Consider the following 25,529-nt stretch of genomic DNA (forward strand, 5'->3'; position numbering starts at 1 on the left):
TAGTGCATTCTTATCACACAATGAGGTCTTGCATTTTCATGCTTCTGTGCATAGTGTTTCCACTTGAAATGCTACCAGTGCTTGAAATGCTATTTATCAAACCTATACTTTGAAATCTTACCAATTTCAAATGTCATATTTATCATGAGTCTACATTGCTCCCCACTGAGAAATAATCACTCTTGCCCTGTTAATCCAACTCTAAAACAATAGTCCTCTATTGTTTTTCATTGTAGTTACAGGCATATGATTGACTGTTACATTGATTCTCTTCGTACCTTTTTTTGTATTCATGTTCTTCTACACTGACCTTAAACTTGGCTATACTACTATTTGAAAATGGGACATTAGTAAATGTCCTACTAATGTATCTTATCAAGCAGATGCTTGGTATGTTCTTGGTAGTAGGTTCTTGACCTTTTGCTTTCGAGAAATTTTCTTTTGGAATGCAGCTGTTATACAAAAAGAATGCACAGGCTATCCTGCTCTAAAAAGCATCCATAGGAAACACTGGAAAGTTGTACAACTATTATAATAAGAGACTTCTTAGAGGAGAAATGAGGTGCTCTGGCTTATAGTTATCACCACTCTGCAGACACATGACAGAAGTGTTTTCAACATTTCAGCCCAGCTTACTCAACAGCTGCCTAATACATGTGGCAAAAGAATGCATGAACTACTAAAAAAAAAGTTATTGTTGTTTAAGTCACTAATGAGTTGTCATGCAGTGATAAATAACTCAAATAGTATGTTTCTTTGTTTCTGCTGTATTGAAAATATTTTAAATGAAATTCAGTGCATTTTTATTTTATTGAACAACACTTAGCATATTGCATTTGATAAAGTATACCTTAAATAAATATTTATCTAAGTTAGTATGGACTCCTTTTATCTTCATTACAAAACTGAAAGATTTGCATGACATATTTTTATCCCTATTTAAAAATTATACAAATAATAATAGCTAACATTTGCATAGCAATTCACTACAATTACAAAATCAATATAAAGCAGACTAACTTTGGAACTAATAAGCTATTATAGCAAGGTTGTAGAATACGTGACTGATATATAAAAGTATATTGTTTCCCTATGTGCCAGCAATAAATAATTGAAATCTGAATAAAAAATACAACAAAGAGGATTTTTAAAATGGAGATATATTCCATATTTATGGATAGAAAGATTCCATATTGTCAAGAGGTCAGTTTTTCTGAACTCAATCTATAGATTCAACACAATCCAAATCAAAATCCCAGCAAGTTATTTTGTGAATATTGGCAAACTGATTCTAAGGTTTATATGGAATGTCAAATTAAATAGAAAAGCCAACACAATATTGAAGAAGAATAAAAATGTCTAAGGTCTACGTCTACCAGACCTAAAGCCTTAATGTAAAGCTACAGCAATCAAAACAATGAGGTATTGGCCAAAGAACAGACAAATAAATCAATAGAAGAGAGTAGAGAGCTCAGAAATAGATCCACACAACTGATCTTCAATGAAGATCAGATGGAGGAGAGAGAAAAGTTATCACAGTGAAATTTGCTCTAATAGCTAAAACTCTTGCTTAACATTCTATTTCCTGTGAAAACCGATTCAATTATATAAGTCTGGCATGTATCAAATGGTAATTTCAAGCATTAAAATTACGATTTTAAGTGGAGGCCATCAAGCTGAGTTTTAAAAATTCTTTAATAATTTATGAATATTTAATGTATCACATTTTCATTTCCAATTATTTAAAATTTTATATGTAATTCCATCTTTCCAGTGTTTGATACTGGATATAAGTAAATGAATTTTGTGATTCCAGCATGTTGCCAGTCTCCAAATCACTGCCTGTCTTGTTCAGTTTTGTACCATCACAGCATGTTGTTTACAGCAGCACTAGAACTTCAGGTCTGTGGAAAACATAGCACCAAATATGTAAAGCAAATCATTCCAATACATAAAATAAACTGCTGACCTGCCAAACCCTGAGTGGAATGAGTCTGACATAGCTGCCATGAAAATAGCTAGAGCTGTGTACCCTTTAAAAACAGTTGAAATTGTTCAACATTAAGAAGGAAAAAAGCAGAAATCATTACAATGCAAACGCTTATTCCAACTTCAATATAATCTATCATTACCAAACACACAAATAGCTGAGCTAACTAATATTTTGTGTATATAGAGGGATAGGTGGCCTTTCAAAAATACAAGGAATTCATAATTTACTGTAGAACATCAAAATAGGTGAGGTAGAGGATAAAAATAAATCAGTGTTGCTACACCTGTTTCCTTAGCAACTAACCAACTGAGACAAAAAGAAAAGTTTTTTTTTCCGTATGTTCTGAATTACATGTGGCTACATAATTTGCTTATTATAGACTTTATATAGACTCCTATATTGTAGGGTATTTCCCCCTCTAACCTCAATGTCCAAAAGTCATGAGATTTTATCAACATGTAAAGGTCATTTAAACACAAATGTTTTTTCTTTCATTATTTAGAACAAGACTATAAGAAACATAAACAAAATCAGAGAATTTTCAATATTATATTTAAATATCTGGAATGTCTTTGCATTATTTATATTATAGAATTACATTAATACAAGAAATTTCATGGTGAGGGTATTTGGAATTACATAAGAAATGTAATGGGGAGATAATTTTACAATAATGAAAACAAAAATATCTTAAACCATAAAATATACTCTTCCTTTGGCATTCTTTTGAGGAGAAGGCCTTCTGATATTTGACCCCTATTGCTAGAATTCTCAGTTTTCATAAAAGGGTGCTAACCCTACTGAGACATCAGCTATGGTATATGCCTGTGAATTCAACTGCCCTTCACAGAATAGCTACACGTATTATTCTGTTGTTATAACTCTTCCACATATTGTTATATCTGCCCTATCAAGTTAAAACAATGGAGAGATGCATAGCTAAACTACTTAATTTCACCTCCTCCAGATTATTTTTACTGAATTGCACTCTGGTGTGATAGCCTCAGTATATATATTGGGGATTTTTAAAACAACCCTGAAACGTTATCAAGGTATTGTCCAAAAAGTTGTGGGAAACATTTTTATTATCTACTTCTTCAGGTTTCATGGCAAGATAATTCCCTGGATAAACTTAGTAGCAAAATAATTACACATAATCCCAAGAAATGTTTCCATTCTTTTTTTTATATACTGTGATTTAGTTAGTAGTCAGACTTTCTTATTCTCATGCGTGACTAGTCATCTTATGACCAAATCTTCTCATAGTAAGTATAGAGGTTACTATGATATGGGGTTTTGGCTTGTTCCTCACTAAGCTATTGTCCCCACTCTTATTCTACTTTCTCATCTCACCTTAAATTACGAATTATGACATTAATTGGTAGCACTAGTTCCAGTAAGAGTAAAAAATAGACTTCAAAAAATCTCAGATACACAGAAGTTTATCTTATGTTGACATGAACAATGTTGGACAAGTGTTTCAGGTAGGCTCAGCCTTCCTCCTTGTAGACATTACATAATACAACTAACAAAGACTTTGCCATCTTCAACATGTGATTTTCTTTTTTTCGTTTTTTAAATTATTTTTTTTTATTTTATTTTATTTTTTTATTATACTTTAAGTTTTAGGGTACATGTGCACAACGTGCAGGTTTGTTACATATGTATACATGTGCCATGTTGGTGTGCTGCACCCATTAACTCTTCATTTAACATTAGTTATATCTCCTAATGCTATCCCTCCCCCATCCCCCCACCCCACAACAGGCCCCAGTGTGTGATGTTTGCCTTCCTGTGTCCATATGTTCTCATTGTTCAATTCCCACCTATGAGTGAGAACATGTACTGTTTGGTTTTTTGTCCTTGCAATAGTTTGCTGAGAATGATGGTTTCCAGCTTCATCCATGTCCCTACAAAGGACATGAACTCATGGTTTTTTATGGCTGCATAGTATTCCATGGTGTATATGTGCCACATTTTCTTAATCCAGTCTATCATTGTGGGACATTTGGGTTGGTTCCAAGTCTTTGCTATTGTGAATAGTGCCGCAATAAACATACGTGTGCATGTGTGTTTATAGCAGCACAACATGTGATTTTCAATGTAACAGAAGCTATCTTTATCTGATTCAATAGGAAGAGAGAAAAACCATGAAGAAGTATACACAAAAGTGTTTTGTGAATCAGGCCTGGAAGGAACACTGACTGCTTTTGTTCCCATTCCTTAGCTAAAACTCAGTGGCATGGCCACACCTGACTGCATGGGTAGCTGGAATATGTACTCTAATTATGAGCCTCAAGCAAATATTAATTTGTTGAGCAGCTAGCAGCACCTGCTACAGACATATATTGTCAACTGCAAACCCTTACAAGACAGGTAGAGTAAGACTGAATAAAGGTATTAAAGGCTGTTTTTTGAAACATTTATAAAATATATGTGTATATTCAGATTGAGTAAATGTGTCTTCATTTTGGAAGAGAAAACATAATCAAAATTGAATTGAAGTTATTGCAGAGTGTTGTTGACTCTGTTGATTCATATATACTGACTGTTACTGGAGGTTTAATTAGCATAACGTTTTATTAGCAATGTCATCCTGTTACATTGAATTTTATGACGTTTTAGAGAATGAGTCCAATGAGAAACAAAACTTTTTTACATGGTGTCAACAGAAAGACACACAGGAATCATAGATTCCATTATGTACACAAACTACAGACATGCCATAACAACTTCATGAGTGGTGTGTTCAAATTCTTACACATAAGCCTTCTAATAATGAAAATCAATATCTAGTTAGTAATAGATTTTTATATATGTAGAAACACTTTCAAATAGGTTTAGCAGTGACTTTGTATGACCTTCAGATACTCATTTATTTTCTTATTCATTGGTTCCTTCTCAGGTAAACAAATATAATACCAGAGAAAAGCAATCTGACACATAGTGAAATTATTAACTGTCCAGCAATTGTTTCTAGCAAATTATTTCCTTAAAAATATGGTTAAAGCACCTGTTCTCTAGAGTGTGAATTACAACACATCAGAGAAACCATAAAATATATTATTGTGGGTAATATCAAACAAATAGCCCAACTTCATATATATGACTGTGAATATCTATGTGAATCTGAATAGCTATATCCACAAGCCGGATTCTTCATTTTAATTATTGAGCTAAGAATATGAGAAAATTCAGTTGTATACATATTAATACTGAGTCGCGCAGAAATACTCAATATTATATCCAGGCAATTTTCATTTCAAAGGAGTCCGTAGCCCTTCTTCCCTCCAAGTTCCATCAATGTCAGGGCTGAATCCCTCCACCTCCATAACTCAAACAGCTCTATTTAAAAGTATTTATAATACTATCATAGAAGGCATTTACCATCAGTACTTACCTAAATATCTCTCTGTGGTAGTCATTAGTGTTCATCTCTAAAAATGTTTAGCACACAGTAGGCTTGCAATTCTGGTCTCCTCCTGGCTGAATGACAGCATGGGATTTATTCTGGTCAATGAGTTGAAGGTAGAAGTAATAAACACCACCCCAGGCTGAGCACTTAGTCACCAGTAGAAAAGCCACCAGAGATCGCTCTTATTTCCAGCATAATTGGAAGTGGTGAAGATGGGTTCTCAAATTACAAGGATGAGTAGAACTCATTATGCCACCTCTACCTAGGATGAATATAGCATGAAGAAGAAATAAGCCTTTGTTGTTTTAAGTCACTTATATTTTGGAGATTGTTTGTTACAGCAACATCACTTAGACTTATAAGCTGAAATTTTATTTCTCTGTTGTTGAAAGTATTTTTTTTTTTTCACCTTGAGTAAGCGTTTCACTGGAGCTTATTTTAACTATCCTTTCAGCTTTTCTACCAAAACTGAGAATAGCATGGATTGAAAACTGTCCAAGGAACATTCAGTTTGTTTTGTTGTTTATTTTGTCAGTGAAATTGGGCAAAGTATGGGAAAGTAAGAAAAATTGCAGTTGAACAATTAGGGGCCTAATTAGAGAATTAGGCCCAATTTTGAATCACACAGATAGCTCCCAGAAATTGTACCATTTGAAAAAATGAGTCTAAAGAATAGTATTTTACTAAAATTTCCTTTTTCAAGATTTTATTAAAATTCAAAATTTTAAGGAATATTTACAGGAAGTATAACCATGGAAAAATGAGATAAGAATTTATGTAAGTGTAATTGCATGCTAAATATCAGACAACTCATCCACCAACTCACTTAGTAATCATCTTCCAAGCACTACGTTCCTTCAAGAAATACTAATTGAACATTTCAATGCTATGGTCGAAATTTTTGCTTTGTTTGTATTTCCTAAGAGTTGTATACTCTGTTTCCACCTTAGCTTCAGTTTCCCCATCTATAAAATGCAGATAATAGTCAATACTCCAATTCAATAAAATTGGAGTATTTCATGAAATGTCTGTTCTCATAGCTACTAACCATCCAAACTTTATACTTTTTAGCTTGTTAACTTGTATAGTATTTGTCTATAAAATCATTATTTGTCTTTAGCACTTTTCTTTAGACTTTTGTGAACATGGGCTAGGGTGTATGAGACAGTATGTCCTCAGAAGATTTTGAATAAATACATTAACATTAGATGAAGTGAGAGTGTATGCATTTGTACTTTCCTCTCAGTTGCAGTCATAAAATACCCCTAAGATGCAAAGTTAAGTCATGATATTCTAGAGAATGGGTTTAATTAATATTTAATTGATCTTAGAAAATACCAAAAAATTTAAAATGCTTCTTAATATGTATAAGGGCTTTAAATACTGCCAAGTGTACATTTTTTATGCCGTTTCCTAATGAGAAGATAAAGCCATATTTAAGACCTGTTATTGAAGGTAAATCAACTTACAACCTACTATGAGTTAGTCAAGCTGTCTTCATAAGAATAAAATGTGTAAAGAAACACAGAGATGAGCTGGACACAGTGGCTCACACTTGTAGTCCCAGCTTCTTAGAGGAAGTGGGAGAATGGCTTGAGCCCAAGAGTTTGAGTCCATCCTTGACAACACAGTGAACCCCAGTCTCAAAAAACAAACAAACAAATAAAAAAGAAAGAAATACAGAGATGATAGAAAAGCATGGTCTTGGGCAGGAAGGACCACAGACTTGCTAGTTAAACTGAACTATGCTTAAGCAGAGAAGGTGAGGGAGAGGAAGAGGGAAGAGACTGCCATACATATGGCCAAAGATACACAAGAGGTTATGCAGACTTAGAGAAACTGAGTAAGCAATATCCATTTTGAATTTACAGTTCCAGTTAGAGTTAGCATGCTGATTTATTGACCCCCAGTTTCAAGTTTTCAGGTTCTTCAGAAATTTTTGTCATTTAACCATCCTGAAACAGTATCTGTTTTTCCAGCAGATGATACAACTTCATCAGAGGCAGTTAAGGCACATGAAACTATATTAGCCAATTCTAAGTATACACTCTAAAATGAAAAGGAACTCTTTTTTTGTTGAAGAAGTACTTTAAGTGGTACTTAAAATCTGGTTAAAGAAATAAAAGAACTGCTGAATTTGTCAAAGTGGAAAGAGAAGTCTATGGTGAAATGACCTGCTGTAGGTTTACCATGGTGTAATTGACAAGTACTTAACCTGCAGTTGTTCTTAAATAACAAAGTTATATCAATCTCATTTATATTTTGTTATTTTATTACAGAATAGGGAAAAATAAGAAAAAACACTGGAGGATAATTATTGTATAATATATTCTCAGGGTTTGATTTTAAAAACACACACACATATAACTGTATATATACTCATAAACACATATAAAATTTAGTCTTTTTGTCTGTCGAAAGGCAGTCATCCCTGGATTTCCTCTACAGGGTCATTTGCCTCTTGAGCACAGGAAACCGACATGCCATAAAGGAAGGTAATATCTCCTTTTATTTTTCCTTAAGCCATTTACTCAGCACACTTTAAGGGTATAACACCTACAATCATTTGTCCCTTTGATAGTGGAGCCATGTGCTCCCATTGAAATGGTATACAGTTTTGGATTTAGCAGTGAATAAAGCTTCAGCATAATGACTGTTTTTCCAAACCTAACCCCATTGACTTCTCTGATCTCTCCAAGGAATTCTTTCTTTCCTGGATGATGCATAAGAAGTTGATTGCACAACTCAAAGACATTCACTACTTTGTCCAAGTAACACGACTTCTGTTATATCTTACTTTCTTTTCTAAGTAGTAAATGCTTAGAGGCCAAATATTATGTGTGTATTGCTTTTGGATTTTTCAGGTTCCTTGTAGGATATCTGAAATATCAGAGAATGTTAAATAAATTAATTAATGAGTGACTGACACTAGGATGTACGTGCCTGGATTTCCACTCTTCTAATTGGTATGATTGACGTAAAATCGAAAATAGGTTTAAAAAATTACACATGACTATACACAGTAAAACAATATTGACTTTATGTTATGCATTGAATGTTGTTCCCCCAAAATTTATGAATTAAAGTTTTAATACCCAGTGCCTCAGAATGTTGCCATATCTGCTGTAAGGTCTTTAAAGAGCTGATTAAGTAAAATGAGGCTATTAGGGTAAACCCTAGTCTAATCTTACTTGTTTCTTCATAAGAGGAAATTTGGACAGAGACACCAAGGATGATTGCCCACAGAAAAAAAGGCCTGTGAGGACACAGCAGGAAGGGGCCCATCTGCAAGGAGAGAGCTGAGGCCCATCTGCCTCAGCAGAAACCAGACCTGCTGACAAATTATCTTGGACTCCTAACCTCCAGAACTCAGAGAAAATAATTTCTCTTGTTTAAGCCACTACTTCGTAGTATTTTGTTGTAACAGTCCTAGTAAGCTCATGTAATTTAAGAGGAAAACAAACAATGCAAGTTATAAACTGCTCTGAAAGTTTTTTATTACATATGGTGTTAGGAATATGTGTTCTGTAATACTGAATAGACAAACATGTAAAAGAAAAACTAACATAAATTTAGTCACTATATATATATAAATGAGAAATATTCCAAAACCATAAAATAAATTAGAATTATTTTTAATATAAGGTTATGGCAAATAAATTATATATAATAAAACATTTAATTATAATAATATATAATATAATATATAATCATATATATAATATATAATATATAATATAATTTATAATCTAAATCTAATAAATTATATATGTAATCAAACATCTAATTATATATATAATCGAACATATTAAGTAAAATATGATATTTTACTCGCCAGATCTAGGCCCGCTTAGACTTAAAGATTAAAAATATATATAATTTGCATTTTGGCTCTAGAATATCTAAAAGTTATATACTCATAAGTTTTCATTTGCAAGCCTTTCTATGTCAAAATGATCCTGTGCTCAAAAGGCAACAAATTTCTGGCTGAAAAACTACATGTCTGTGGGCCTGTCTAGACTACAGTAATGGGCTCCCAGTCGGCTTAAACATGTTCTCTGAAAAATGGGATATATAAAAATATAAAGACTACAAACTGAAGATCAAAAAGCCTCACACAATCTCAGAAAAATAAAATTTAAGTATGTAGTTACTTTGTTTTTCTTTAGGTATCCCAATATGCCAACTATAGAAATGGAAGTTAATTAGTCAGGGTTCTCCATAGAAACAAAACCAATAGGGGATAGATAGATAGATAGATAGATAGATAGATAGATAGATAGATAGACAGACAGACAGACAGATAGGAAAACTTTACATTATTTGAAGTGCATGTAGGGCATAATAATGATGAGAATTACATGATGTTTAATAGAAAGATGTTATATTTGGTGATAAGGAGGCATGTGCTATAGTTTGGATATTATTCCTCACTCAAATCTCAGGGTGAATTCTCATTCCCAGTGCTGGAAGTGAGGCCTAGGGGGAGGTGTTTGGATGATGGGCACAGATCCCTCATGGCTTGGTTCTGCCTTTGCAACAGTGCATAAGATCTTGCAAGATCTGGTCATTTAAAAGCATGTGGCATCCCCCCCCCCCACCTTCCTTTTTTCCCTCCCATTCTCACTGTGTAAGATGCCTGCTCCCCCTTCACCTTCTGCTGTGACTGTAAGCTTCCTAAGGCCTCCCCAGAAGGCAAGCAGATGGCAGCATCATGCTTTCTGCAAAGCCTGCAGAACCATGAGCTAAGTAAACCTCTTTTCTTTGTAAATTGCTGGATTTAGGTATTTCTTTACAGCAATGCAAGAACGGCCTCATAAACCATGTAATTTTTTTCTTTATATAAAAATAAACTGTCACAAATCTGCTATCTGCAAACTGGAGGCCCATGGAAGCCAGTGGTATAGCTCAGTTTGAGTCTGAAGACCTGAGAGCTAGGGGACTCGAATGTGTGAGTCACAGTCTGAGAACAGAAAAAAACCGATGTTTCAGCTAAAACAGGCAGAAAAAGAGGTGAACTCTCCTGTCCTCTGTCTTTTTTCTATTCACACCCTTAATGGGTTCACTGATGCACACCCATGCTAGGAGGGGCCATCTGCTTTACACAGTCCACTGATTCAAAGCTAATCTCATCCAGAAATATCTTCACTGATACACCCTGAAATAATATTTAGCTAAATATCTGGGCATCCCTGACACATAAAATTAACCATCATGGGAAATCTTGTAATTTTAATTAAATAATAATTAAAAGCATTTTTTAGTATCATAATGAGGATTTGGTAAGATGGCTCATTCAAATTATTTCAACAAAACATTTTCTGTTAAGGAGGCCATTAAAGAAATGTGATCTGGAATAATGATTATAATACATTTATGGATGATTGCATTGCAAGAGGGCTTTGTTTGCCAACAATTATACAAAATACATTAAACAAATTACATGTGCCTTTTCTTTAGGCAAAAATGCTTTTAGTTTATTTGAGCTTAGATAATTAGAGATATCATTTTATAGGCTCTTATGAAGTTAGTTATACATACTCATATATTGATTCTAGAGTTAGAAAGTTTTAATTTTCTGGCTGGGCATGGTGGGTCACGCCTGTAATCCCAGCACTTTGGGAGGCTGAGGCGGGTGGATCACAAGGTCAGGGGTTCGAGACCAGCCTGACCAATATGGTGAAACCCCATCTCTACTAAAAATACAAAAATTAGCTGGGTGTGGTGGCAGGCACCTGTAATCCCAGCTACTCAGGAGGCTGAGGCAGGAGAATTGCTTGAACTCAGGAGGCGGAGGTTGCAGTGAGCCAAGATCGCACCACTACACTCCAGCCTAGGCGACAGAGTGAGACTCTGTCTCAAAAAAAGAATATTTTAATTGTAACTCCTCACTGAATTTGTAAGTTTAGAAATGACCATGTGTCATATTTTAATATCTGGCCCAGACTATCCAATAGGCAATACATTCTAAATATACAGTATTTTTGTAAAATTGACCTACTGTCCCAAGGTATGTTTTCCAAAGGAGTTTTTTTATGTGGAATTCACTAGTCAGTACCTTCAAATCTAAATAACTACAGCTGTCCAGGTGTGGTGGCTCACACCTGTAATCGTCAGCAACTTGGGAGGCTGAAGCAAGAAGATCACTTGAGGACAAGAGTTTGAGACCAGCCTGAGAAGCATAGCAAAATCTCATTTCTACAAAAAAGAAAATTACGCAGGCATGGTGGCATGTGCCTACAGTCCCAGCTACTCATGAGGCTGAGGTGGGAAGATCACCTGAGTCCAGGAGTTTGAGACTGCAGTGAGGTATGATCATACCACTGCACTCCAGCCTGGGCAACAGAGTGAGATCCTGTCTCTAAGTAAATAATGAATGAATAAATAAATAAATACCTACTGCTGTGTTTTGAGTATGCCCCCAAAGTTGATGTGTTGGAAACTTGCCATTTTAACCCTATTAAGGGTCGGGGCCTTCAAGAAATGATGAGGCCAGCAGGGCTGTGCGGTCATCACAGGAATGGGCCCCTGCTAAAAGGATGAGTTTGGCCCCATTTCCTCTCTTTCTAATGATTGCTTACCTTTCCGCCATGTTATGATGCAGTTAGAAGGCCCTAGCCAGACGCCGAGTAGGTGCCAGCACTATGTCCTTGGACTTTCCAGCCTTCAGGACTGTAAGAAATAAATACCTTTTCTTCATAAACTACACAGTCTGTGGTAATCTGTTATCGCAGCAGAAAATGGACTAAGATACCTACCTTTATGCTAATTTAAGCCTATAACACTATCTTGCTTTGTTAGTCGTCCATAAACTGCCTACCAGATATTTTAATTGTCTTCTATTGAACATGTTTCCAGAACCTCAAGACCTTTGCAACTAGCCCTCTCAAATTGCCAACCTAAGCCTGTTTCTTCAAATAGCTAACACAAGAGCATCATTGTGGCACAGCTGGCAGATTGGTACTTCCATAAGCTTTCTGTCCCCAGTAATAAATCTAGAACAGCCCTCAGTAAGAGGGCCTCACAAGTATTTTCCTTTCTCAGCACTGACTGATTTTGCAATCAATAAATATTCTATCAGCTGGGCACAGTGGCTCACACTTGTAATCCCAGCACCTTGGGAGGCTAAGGCGAGTGGATCAATTGAGGTCAGGAGTTTGAGACCAGCCTGAGCAACATGCTGAAACCCCATCTCTACAAAAAATACATAAAAATTAGCCAGGCATGGTGGTGTGCGCCTGTGGTCCCAGCTACTGGGGAGGCTGAGGTGGAAGGATGGCTTATACCCAGGAGGTCAAGGCTGCAGTGAGCCATGATTGTGCCACTGCACTCCAGCCTGAGCAACAGAGCAAGACCCTGTCTCAAAAAAAAACAAAAAAAACAAAAATAAAACAAACAAAAACTCTATCATCATCTATAAGAAAAAGATGAGTTTTACCTCTGACATAAGGCATGAGGAGATCTGCAGACCGCTCCCAGCAAAACTCCCAAGTAAAAATTATTACAAAAAACTTTTACAAAAATTTTTACAAATAACCATTTTTTCTCCAGAAATGGCCCAAACTGAATAAAGCAAATAAAAATAAAACAAAACATTTTATTTAATCTCCTGAAACTCAGAAAGAACTATGAGACTATGATATTTTATCTATGGTTTCTTCTTATCTTGATACTTGTTATTTAAGAGTGTATCATACTGAATGGGCAAAAACTGGAAGCATTCCCTTTGAAAACTGGCACAAGACAGGGATATCCTCTCTCACCAATCCTATTCAACCTAGTGTTGGAAGTTCTGGCCAGGGCAATCAGGCAGGAGAAAAAAAGCGTATTCAATTAGGAAAAGAGGAAATCAAATGGTCCCTGTTTGCAGATGACATGATTGTGTATCTAGAAAACCCCATCGTCTCAGCCCCAAATCTCCTTAAGCTGATAAGCAACTTCAGCAAAGTCTCAGGATACAAAATCAATGTGCAAAAATCACAAGCATCCTTATACACCAATAACAGACAAACAGAGAGCCAAATCATGAGTGAACTCCCATTCACAATTGCTTCAAGGAGAATAAAATACCTAGGAATCCAACTTACAAGGGATATGCAGGACCTCTTCAAGGAGAACTACAAATCACTGCTCAACAAAATAAAAGAGGATACAAACAAATGGAAGAACATTCCATGCTCATGGGTAGGAAGAATCAATATCGTGAAAATGGCCATACTGCCCATGGTAATTTGTAGATTCAATGCCATCCCCATCAAGCTACCAATGACTTTCTTCACAGGATTGCAAAAGACTACTTTAAAGTTCATATGGAACCAAAAAAGAGCCCGCATTGCCAAGTCAATCCTAAGCCAAAAGAACAAAGCTGGAGGCATCACATTACCTGACTTCAAACTATACTACAAGGCTACAGTAACCAAAACAGCATGGTACTTGTACCAAAACAGAGATACAGACCAATGAAACAGAACAGAGCCCTCAGAAATAATACCACACATCCACAACTATCTGATCTTTGACAAACCTGACAAAAACAAGCAATGGGGAAAGGATTCCCTATTTAATAAATGGGGCTGGGAAAACTGGCTAGCCATATGTAGAAAGCTGAAACTGGATCCCTTCCTTACACCTTATACAAAAATTAATTCAAGATGGATTAAAGACTTACATGTTAGACCTAAAACCATAAAAACTCTAAAAGAAAACCTAGGCAATACCATTCAGGACATAGGCATGGGCAAGGATTTCATGTCTAAAACACCAAAAGCAATGGCAACAAAAGCCAAAATAGATAAATGGGATCTAATTAAACTCAAGAGCTTCTGCACAGCAAAAGAAACTACCATCAGAGTGAATAGGCAACCTACAGAATGGGAGAAAATTTTCGTAATCTAATCATCTGACAAAGGGCTAATATCCAGAATCTACAATGAACTCCAACAAATTTACGAGAAAAAAACAACCCCATCAAAAAGTGGGCAAAGGATATGAACAGGCACTTCTCAAAAGAAGACATTTATGCAGCCAACAGACACATGAAAAAATGCTCATCATCACTGGCCATCAGAGAAATGCAAATCAAAACCACAGTGAGATACCATCTCACACCAGTTAGAATGGCAATCATTAAAAAGTCAGGAAACAACAGGTGCTGGAGAGGATGTGGAGAAATAGGAACACTTTTACACTGTTGGTGGGACTGTAAACTAATTCAACCATTGTGGAAGTCAGTGTGGCGATTCCTCAGGGACCTAGAACTAGAAATACCATTTGACCCAGCCATCCTATTACTGGTTGCTGCAGACTGAAAGCAACCCCATTTCTACATAGTCTTGGATCCTGCCTCATTTGGAATGGTTCTGTGAGAAGCCCCATATTCCATACCTGTTCATGCCCCTGGTAGCAAGCCAACCAACCTTGAACCTGATGGCAGATCCTAAAGTAGCCCTGTGACCCAGCACCAGCCCTACTCTACTGTGGAACAGAATCAGTCCTGCAAATCAGGTGCCCAGCAATCCTAGTTTGTAGCCCCAGAACCAGGCCTGTTTACCTTGGTCCTAGCTATGGACTCTGAAGCCACCCTATGACTTGGTTCCAGCCATGCTTCACTGGGGTCCAAATACAGTCTTGCTCAACCATGGAACCAAGAGAGAACATGCCTGTTAGAACCACTGCTAAGAGGCCCCACCAGCCTTAAACCCAACAGCAGACTCTGAAGCAGCCCTGTGACCCAGTTCCAGCTTCTCTAACATGGTTCCAGGGGAAGTTCTGCTTACCCACAGACTTGCCCAGGGAGGGACCTAGTGGGACCTTCTTAGGGATCCAGCAGGAGTCACATCCATTTCTGCCCCTAACACTGAGCCCACCATCTGTAAACTTGTCTGCAGACCTAGAAGTGACCTCATGACATGGCACAAGTTGTGCTCCACTGTGTTCCTGGAAGCAATTCAATTCTCCAGGTGATCCAGTAGGAACCATGCTAACCTGAGCCCTCGTAAAAGGCCTGGCAACAGTGGACCTAGCTACAGCCACATTGGTACTTGGCTCCAGTATCACTCTACTGCAATCCAGAGGCAGTCCCATATATCCAGGGACCCAGGAGGATAAGGCAGAATCCAGTCTGTAAAGACAGGAAGAGATGTTTGCTCCGTTAATTGCAAATACATCAACACAAAGGTACAGAGATCATGAAGAATTAAACACAAAAACAAAAAACAAAAAAACCCAAAGAACCACCAAAGGAAACTAATAAAACTCTAGTAATGACCCACAAAAATAAAAATCTATGTATTTCCTGATGAAAAATTTCAAATAAGTATTTAAGAAGGCTCAGTGAGGTACGAGAAAACACATATTGACAACTCAGGAAAATAACACACGAACAAAATAAGAAGTTCAGTAAAAGATGGTAATCATTTAAAGGAACTGAATAGAAAATACAGAGTAGAAGAATGCAATGAGCAGAATGAAAAATGTAATAGAGAGCTTCAACAGCAGACTTAGTCCTTCAGATGAAAGAACCTGTAAAGTTGAAGACAGGTCAAATGAAATCCAGTCAGAGGAGACAAAAAAATAGTGAAAAAGGTCTATGGAAATTGTGAGACATATCAAGTGAGCAAATATACACATTATGGAAGTTTGAGAAGGAGAAGAAAGAGCAGAAAACTATATAAAGACATCATGCCTCAAAATACCTCAAATATCGGGAGGGATTCAGACATTAAGATCCATGAAGCTCTGTTGATCCTAAACACTGATCATAATTATTGATCATAATCAATCATGGTTGATCATAATCATTGGGGAAAAACTGAAAACTTTTCTTCTAATATGCAGTACAGGGCAAAGATGCCCACTCTCATAAGTTCTATTCAACATAGTACTGGAAGTCCTAGGAGGAGTAATTAGATAAGAAGAAAAATGAAAGAAATCCAAAACAGAAAGGAAAATGTGAAATGATCTCATCTTGAATATGACATGATTAAATATGTAGGAAGCCATAACAACTTAGCAAAAAACTTAACGCTAGTAAAATATCCATTAAAATTTCAGGATACAGAATCAACATTCTAAAATCAGTGGCTTTTCTATACACAAACAATAAATTACCAAAAATGATATTAAGAAAGTAATTTCATTCAAAATAGCAATGAAAGGAACTAAATACTTAGGAATAAACTTAACCAAAGTGATGAAAGACTTGATCACTGAAAACTGTCAAACCTTTTCAAATAAAATTAATGAAGACATAGATAAATGGAAAGATATTCCATGTTCATGGATTGGAAGAATTAATATTGTTAACTATTCCATACAACTCATAAAGATCTACAGATTCAATTCAATCTCTGTCAAAATTCTGATAGCATTCTTTACACAATTTTTTTAATCTTGAAATTCATGCGGAATCAGAATACACCTGGAATAGCCAAACAATTCTTAGAAAGAAGAACAGAACTGAATATATCGTTGTTCCTGATTTCAAAATATAATACAAAGCTATAGTAACCAAAACATTATGGAAAGGCATAAAAACGGACACATATAATATAGGATAACAACAAAACAGAGCACAGAAATAAACCCACACATCTACAATCTGCTGATTTTCAGCAAAGTTCCCAAGAACACATAATAAGGAAAGAATAGTCTCTTCAATAAATGTGATTGAACAACTTGATATCTACATGCAGAAGAAAAATTTGGGCCCATATTTTATACCCTACACAAAAACTAACTCAAAGTAGATTAAAGACCTAAATGTAAGCCCTGGAAGTAATGAATTCCAAAGAGAAAATGGGAAAAGTTTCTTGACATTGGTTTCGGCAATATTTTTTTTTTGGTATCCCACCAAAAGCACAGGCAACAAAAGCAAAAAAGAGAAAATTACGTCAAACTAAAAGCATTCTTCACACAACAAAAGAAACAGTTAACAGAGTAAAAAGGCAACCTACAGATTGGGAAAAATATTTGTAAAGCATATAACCACTAAGGGATTAATATCCAAAATACATAAATACTCAAACAACTCAAAAGAAAACAACAATGACAACAACAAAATGCTTCTCCCCAGCCCCAACAACAACAACAACAAACCAAACAAAATAATTTAAAAATGTTCTAAGGGTCTGTACATGCATTGCTTTGCTCAGATAAGACATAAAAATGGCCAACGAGTTTGTGAAAAGGTGCTCAAAATCATGAACCATCAGGGAAATGCCAACCAAAACCATAATGAATTATCACCTCATGCCTATTACAATAAATGTTATCAAAAAGACAAAAGGTAAGTGTTGGCCAGAATGTGGAGAAAAGTAAACTCATGTACACTAATGCTGGGAATATAAATCGGTACAACCATTATAGAAAAGTTTAGAAGCTCCTCAAAAAATCAAAAATAGAACTACTAAATGGTCCAGAAGTCCCACTTCTGGGTATATATATAAAGGAAATGAAATCAGAATCTTAAAAGAGATACCTATACACCATGATCTTTGTGCCATTATTCATAACAGACAAGATATGAAAACAATCTAAGTGTCTGTAAATGTGTGAATAGGTTAAAAAATATGTAAACAAAATGTAACACACACACACACACACACACACACACAATGGGATATTATCCAGCATTAAAAAAGAAGAAAATCCTGCCATTTGGAGCAACATGGATGACCCTGTAGAGAGTTGTGCTAAGTGAAATAAGCCAGGCACAGAAAAACAAATACGTGATTTCATTTACATGTGGAATATTTCAAAGTGATTCTTAAAAGCAGAGGGTAGAATGATAGTTGGTAGGGTTTGTGAAGATGTATTGGTGAAGGATAGAAAGTTCAGTTATGCAGGAAAAATAAGTTACAGAGATCTAATGTACAGCATGGTGACTACAGTTAATAAAACTGTGTTGTTTACTAAAAATTTGCTAAGGGAGTTGATGCTGTTTTCATTATACAAATCGTAACTAAGCGAGGTGATGGATATGTTAATTAGCTTTATTGTGGTAATCACTTCACAATCTATTCATTTATCAAAATACCATATTGTACACCTTCAATAATTTTTATTTGTCTATTAGCTGCCTCAATAAATTGAGAAAAAATAAATTATTTGAAATATAATTTCCTTTTTAGATTCAAAGCTTTATTGGTTTAATAAATGTTACATGAACTCCTATGAAAACTAAAATTAAGTAAACAAGTTAGAAAAAAATTAAAGTAAGTATTCATCATGATTGATAATGAAGCCTAAACAATGGCATTTTATTAGCATGAGAAAATTGTTTCTAATGGGTATAATAGATTAACACAAATCACAAAGTAAAATCAGGGAATAACTTTTTTTGACTGACAAAGGGAATGAGAATTGTTATTTTATTAATGTTGTGATAGACTGTTAGCATCTCTGAGAAATAATTTCTCCCAAAACTTCAGTTCCATGTTCTTTCTGAGTTGACATCCCATAAAAAGTTCGAAGGTGTTCTTTAGGCTTTTTGTTATTTACTTAAAATGTTGCTGGGCATTTAGTCACCAATGCACATACTTCTTTGCTTCAAACCTGGAAACATACACAAAATAAAACTAAAAACTATTAACCTTAGAAAAATGTAACTTCAATGAAGCAAGTAGTTACTGAAACCAGAATAGTTTTATCAACTGTGTTTTAATTGGAACATTAATGATATTTCAAACTCTCTCTTCTAGTTCAGTTCAAAAGCACTGACATGAACAGCATTTGCCCTTGATGTTGTTAGACCTATTTGGGGCATCATTGGAAATGTCTGATTGCCCCAGCGAGCAGTCAGTTTGGTTCATCTTATAGGCCTAGCCAGATGCACCAGCCAACTAGGTAGCAATCTGCATTAGTTATTTTCTAGGGGAAAGATGTAGTATGAGGTCTACTCTTCTAACAAATTTATAAGTGGACAAGGCAGTATTTTTAAACTCTAGGCATAAGTTTCTATAGCAGATCTCTAGAATTTAATCATCTTGCATAACTGAAAATCCATACCCATTGAGCAGCAATTTCCTGTTACCTTCTCCCCACCATTCCCTGGAAAACACCTTTCTCTCTGTTCTATGGGTTTGACTATTTTAGATGCTTCATATAGGTAGAATCATGCAGCATTTGTCCTTCTGAATGACTTATTTCACTGATCATACTGTCCTCCAGATTCATCCATGTCGTGTATGGCAGGATTTTTTTCTTTTTTAAGTCAACATATGTTCCATTGTATATGTGTACCAATTTTCTTTATTCATTTACTGGCTGATGGACCTGTAGGTGGTTTTCACATCTTGGCTGTTGTGAATAATGCTGCAATGGACCTGGGAGTGCAGAAATCTTTTGGATTCTGATATATTTTTCTTTTTTTTGGATATATATATACCCTAATGCTGGATTGCTGGATTATATGGTAGTTCTATTTTTAATTTTTCGAAGAACTTCTTTACTGTCTTCCATGGTGGATGCATCATTTTACATTGCCACTAACAGTGTACAAGTGTTCCAATTCCTCCACATCATCGCCAACACTTATCTCTCTCTTTTACTTTTTAAATCATTCCCATGCTAACAGATGTGAGGTGATATCTCACACTTTTGTTTTGCATTTCCCTGGTGATTAGCGATGTTCAGCATCTTTTTTTTTTTTTTTTTTTCAGATGGAGTCTTGCTCTGTTGCCCAGGCTGGACTGCAGTGGCGTAATCTTGGCTCACTGCAACCTCTGCCTCCCAGGTTCAAGCAATTTTCTTGTCTCAGCCTCCTGATTAGCTGAAATTACAGATGCATGCCACCACACCCAGCTGATTTTTGTATTTTTAGTAGAGAGGGGGTTTCATCATGTTGGCCGGGATGGTCTGGATCTCCTCACCTCATGATCCACCTGTCTCAGCCTCCCGAAGTGCTGGAATTACAGGCGTGAACCACCGTGTATGGCCAAGCACCTTTATTTATTTATTTATTTTTTGAGACAGAGTCTCACTTGGTCGCCCAGGCTGGAGTGCAGAGGCACGATCTCAGCTCACTGCAAGCTCCGCCTCTGGGGTTCACGCCATTCTCCTGCCTCAGCCTCCCGAGTAGCTGGGAGTACAGGCGCCCGCCACCATGCCTGGCTAATTTTTTTGTATTTTTAGTAGTGACAGGGTTTCACTGTGTTAGCCAGTACCAAGCATCTTTTTATATCCCTACGTCCCATTTGTCTTTTTTCTAGAGATTTCTACTCAAGTCTTTGGCACATTTTTAAATCAGTTATTGTTTTTCTTTTCTGTTGAGTTGTAGGAGTTCCTCATATATTAGGGGTATTTTTTTTTACATGCTTTGCAAATATTTTCTCCCATTCATTCATTTTAGTTAATTTTAATTTAAATAGCTACATGTGTCTAGTGACTCCCTTATAGCACAGAACAGCTTTAGAGTATTGAACTGGTGAATTGGTAATAAAATACATGGGTTTTAGAGCCAGACTGTCTGAATTCAAATCTCTACTTTTTTATTTACTAGTTTTGTGACTCTTCTGTGCCTCAGTGTCCTATTCTGTAAAAGGGGGATAACAATACTACTCACCTTATTAGCTGTTATAAAGACTAAATGCATTCATATATAAAAAAGCACTTAACAAAGTGTATGTGTTTATTAGGAGGGTAATGGTCAAGCGTCCTGGGTTCTTTGGGAGTGAGGAGAAAAGAGAGGGACAAGGTTTTATGGAGGCCACCCAGTGAGGAGCACTAGGCACTTTGTAGTTTCATCCTAGACCTGGCCTTTCAATTGCTGAAGCTGTTACATTATTTTGCTTATGAGTTCAAAGAGTTCTATACAACAGTCACTGAGAATAACAACTGGGACATAGTTTTCCACAACTAAAGTTATACTGGATAGATACATTGCCACACAGAGGAAAACCTAGTTTTTAAAAAATCACAGAAGCCAAATTTGTCATCATATGACTTGTGAGATATTTTATTGCTAGGCTACCTATATGATAAATTGCCAAAAGAGAATGATAATAGTAACTTTTAGGAACTTACTTGAAACAATAAGAAAATGTGCAAAAGAAAAGAATTCTGTGTTGGCTAAATGAACACCATCTCAAAGGTAAATTCAACCCTATGTGACAGCAAGCTTGAAAATCCCTAACCAAATCAGCTCCTCCTCTCAGTCTGGTATTCTCCTGGAGAATAAAGTGCTATCGGTTGGAAATTCAGTTGTGTTGTCATGAGTCTTATTTTAATATTTGAATAGCCTTCAGAGGACAAGAGAACCTTTAAGTCATTTGTCTTCCGCTATGAATCAGTTAATGAGACTTTTTTTTTCCCTCAGCCCCTACCTTAGAGCCATATAACTAAGAAGATGGAAATTTTGTAGGGACCAGAGAAGAGATTCAAGCGTAATTTGAATGCAGGGTCTCTTTTAAGGGAATGAAAACACTTTAAATATTTTGTGTTGGTGTTGGGCATCTAAGATAAGGATAATGGTCAAGCCCACTTAGAAATGAAGCATCATATTCAGAAAACAGCCAAATGAGACAATGGTGCTTTGGTAAAGCAAATTAAAGAGTGAAAGTGAAGTACAAGTTCCATGAAATATTAAAATAATAGGCTATTATAATGCAGTGCAATTCCTCTTATCACTCGTTATTTTTCACTAGACAAAATTCCAGGTACTCCTTACAGGATCGTTCAATTGCTATACTTCTGTTTAGCCTTCCCTCTTAAGCTCCCCAAATGCATCCCACAAGCCAAACCAATCTCTCTCCTTCGTGTTTCTATGCACCGTTGCACATACTTTTCCTGAGGTATTCACCAGTTTGAATTTAGTTCAGAGGCTCCTGAATGTTCTCAATTCATGGAACGTTTCATGCCTCATAATTATTTTCATAGCACCCCTGGACCAAAAGAAATGCCTGACAGTTGTGCTTATTAAGTAATTAGATCCAAATCACTTAAGAAGTATCTATGCCCTGACAACATAGTAACCAAAACAATGACACAAATGGAAGGAAAAAGTAGTATTTTAATTTAACTTTTAAACAACAAAATTACTTTTGAATGGCATGTGTTTGCCTATTGGGCACTGAACAACTTCTCAAATATTAGAATCGGATTGAACAATGCCACCTTCCTTTTCTGTTCCATATTGATTTCCTGTGCAGTTCTTGATTTTTATCACAGCACCCTGTGAAGACCCAACTGAGCAAGGTCTGACATCAATGAAAGGAATATAGCAGGATACCATATCGAAATTGTGAAGCACTTTGAGCGAGTAGTTCGAGCAGTATTCAACAAATATTGAACATCTGTCTTTTCCTTGAAATTTTAAAATACATCATGTATCCCTTATGACTTCACTAGGGAGCGCTAGGATGCCTCATCACACAGGTCGTGAATCACCACTTCAGGTATTTTAAAAAATGTATACCATTCCCCCCAGAGTATGAGCATCTTGAGGACAGAAATTGTGTCTTATTTGCAGCTGGCATTTGAAACTTGCCACACTGTGAATTATCTAAACTGCTAAATCAATACATGATTTCAGATGAGCAGCAACTAGAATGTTTTTTAGTTTGTATTGCTACAGGGGATGATCCATCATAACTTAACTATTGCCTATCACCAATGAGGCAGAGCATATTGTCATTGATTTGGTGTACAACGAAAAGCCAGAAAATGACACAATCTGAAAATGGGCAACTCAGCAGAAGGTTTCCAAATGACTGGCTGGAGAGGAAACAGTGGGCACTGGAAACAGAATGGCCCCTTCCTATAGAGTTTGGCCCAGACAAAAAGAATATCTTTTCTGTCACTGTAAGGATTATGTACCCAGTGGCAGAAAATATCTCAAAGTAAGACCAGATGTGTTTCACAGAGCGGTATCCTCCCTCTGAATGCTGAAGGAGACTTGGCTGGAATCCTTTATTCTAGGGGCCCAGGTGGACTCTTACCAGTAAGTTTCTTGCTAGTTGCTATGAGATTTCTGGTGAATTAGCTTCATAGTTTATCACTTTTCGTCTAGATCTTATATTACTAATGTTTTAAACAGCATTTTCTAAATTATTTTCTGAAGAATGTTACTGTGTTCTAGAAGATGTTAATAAGATGCCATGAAACCTAGGTTGTAGCTATACAAATTTGAGAACCACAGCATGCCCAAATTCAACTCTTAGAGATAAGCAATAAATACCAGCCTATTAAAATTAATACCAGCCTATTAAAATACCAGCCAATAAAATAATATAATAAAATAAATTAAATTAAATAATTTATTTTTAATATAAATAATTATATTAATATATTAAATTAAATTAAATAAATAAAATAAATTAAAATAAATACCAGCCTATTAAAATACCAGCCAATAAAATACAGCTATTAAAAGCTGTGAGAAGTCCTGAATTAATTCAACTTTCAACTTTATTTAGGACTTCTCAGAGATTTAAATATGTATTATTATATGTTAAAATATATAATTTAATATATAGACAAACATAATAAATATTACGCAATAAATATACATTATTGAATGCATAATAGATGTTGGGTTGGCAAATATTTTTTTCTATAAAGGGTCACAGAATAAAGATTTTAGGCTTTGTCAGTCTCATATGGTCTCTGTCATGAATCTTTCCTTAGTTTTGTTTACTTGTTTGATTTATAACAACCTAAAATTTTAAAAAACATTCTTAAGTCTCAAGCTCAAAACAGTTCAAGAATAGAAAATTCAGCAGCAAGCAACATAATTTTCTACTCACATGGAACTTATATTCTTACATTACATTCCTACTCACATTCCTACATTTTTGGGAGAGAAAGAAATCAAAGAAAGAATTTGAGTTAAAGTGAGAAACATTCAGATCTTTCTTTCACTTGAATATTTAGACTCCAGTGTAGAGATATTAATAGGCCTAATATCAATACTGTTGTTTCTCCAACGGAGAGGCCCGAGGCTAGGGAGAGAAAAGAGGAAGTGGCCAGCCAATGAAGCGATCAATAAAAACATTTTTCAATTAAGTTTGTCATCTTACATGGGCACAGTTCTTGGTGCCCCCAGACAATTACACTGGTAGCATCAAAGATCACCACTGATCACAGACTGTGTAACAGATATGACAATAATGAAAAAGTTTCAAATACTGTGAGAACTACCAAAATGTGACAGTGAGAAACAAAGTGAGCACATACTGTTGGCAATACGGCTCTGAAGACTTGCTCAACGCAGGGTTGCTAGGAATGTTCAATTTGTAAAAAATCCAACGCCTAAAAATTTCAATTATGCAAAATGCAATAAAATGAGGTATGCCTGTGTATTATAAAATATACATATAAGTGCTATTTTAAAAATCTGTTAAGGAAACAAAAGTGAAAGGATGTTGTTTCACGTATGTATTATCAGGGATGGGGTTTCTGAGAACTGAACTTGTGTGGTACCCTGAATGAAGTGAAGGCTTGAGCCATACAAATTTCTAGGAGAAGGAAAAGAATAGTCCTAAGGTCTTCAGTGCTAAAAGACTAAAAAGGGGCCATGGTAGCTAAATAGGGTTTGATAGTAAAAAAAAAAAAAAATGGCCAGAGAGATAATCAGAGGTAAATCAAGTCTGGCTTTGTAGAAGACAGTAAAGGCTTTGAATTTCATTCTGAATATAATAAGAAAGCTTTGGATGGATTTGAGCAGCAGAGTGACTCATCTATTATTTATTATAGAAAGGTCACTCTTGCGGCTGTGTAAATACACTGAGGAGCGTGAGGAAGAATTGAACCACAGAAACAACAGAAGCTTGGGTGGTAGTGGAAGTTGTGTTAAAAATTGATTGAATTTCTAATGTACTTTAAAGAATAAAATATATTGGAATAACAAAATGTTCCAATTAACTGAAAGTAGATAAGAGACAGAAGCATCAAAGATGTCTCTTAAGCATTTTGCCCAATCAAGGAGATGGAGATGACATCAACTGCAATTGGTTTGCAGATCAGAAACTCAGTTAGGTGAGTGAAGCTCACCTGATGCCAATTGACATGCTAATATTAGGTAAATCAATATACCTAGAAACTTGGAATTAGCCATGGGTCACTATGACGATATGCATTTGGGAAGCAGCAAGTATTCAAAGATATGATACTTAGTGATTATTA

The sequence above is a fragment of the Nomascus leucogenys genome, chromosome 7b, assembly GCF_006542625.1.
Source record: "Nomascus leucogenys isolate Asia chromosome 7b, Asia_NLE_v1, whole genome shotgun sequence".
In the NCBI taxonomy this organism is placed as follows: Eukaryota; Metazoa; Chordata; class Mammalia; order Primates; family Hylobatidae; genus Nomascus; species Nomascus leucogenys.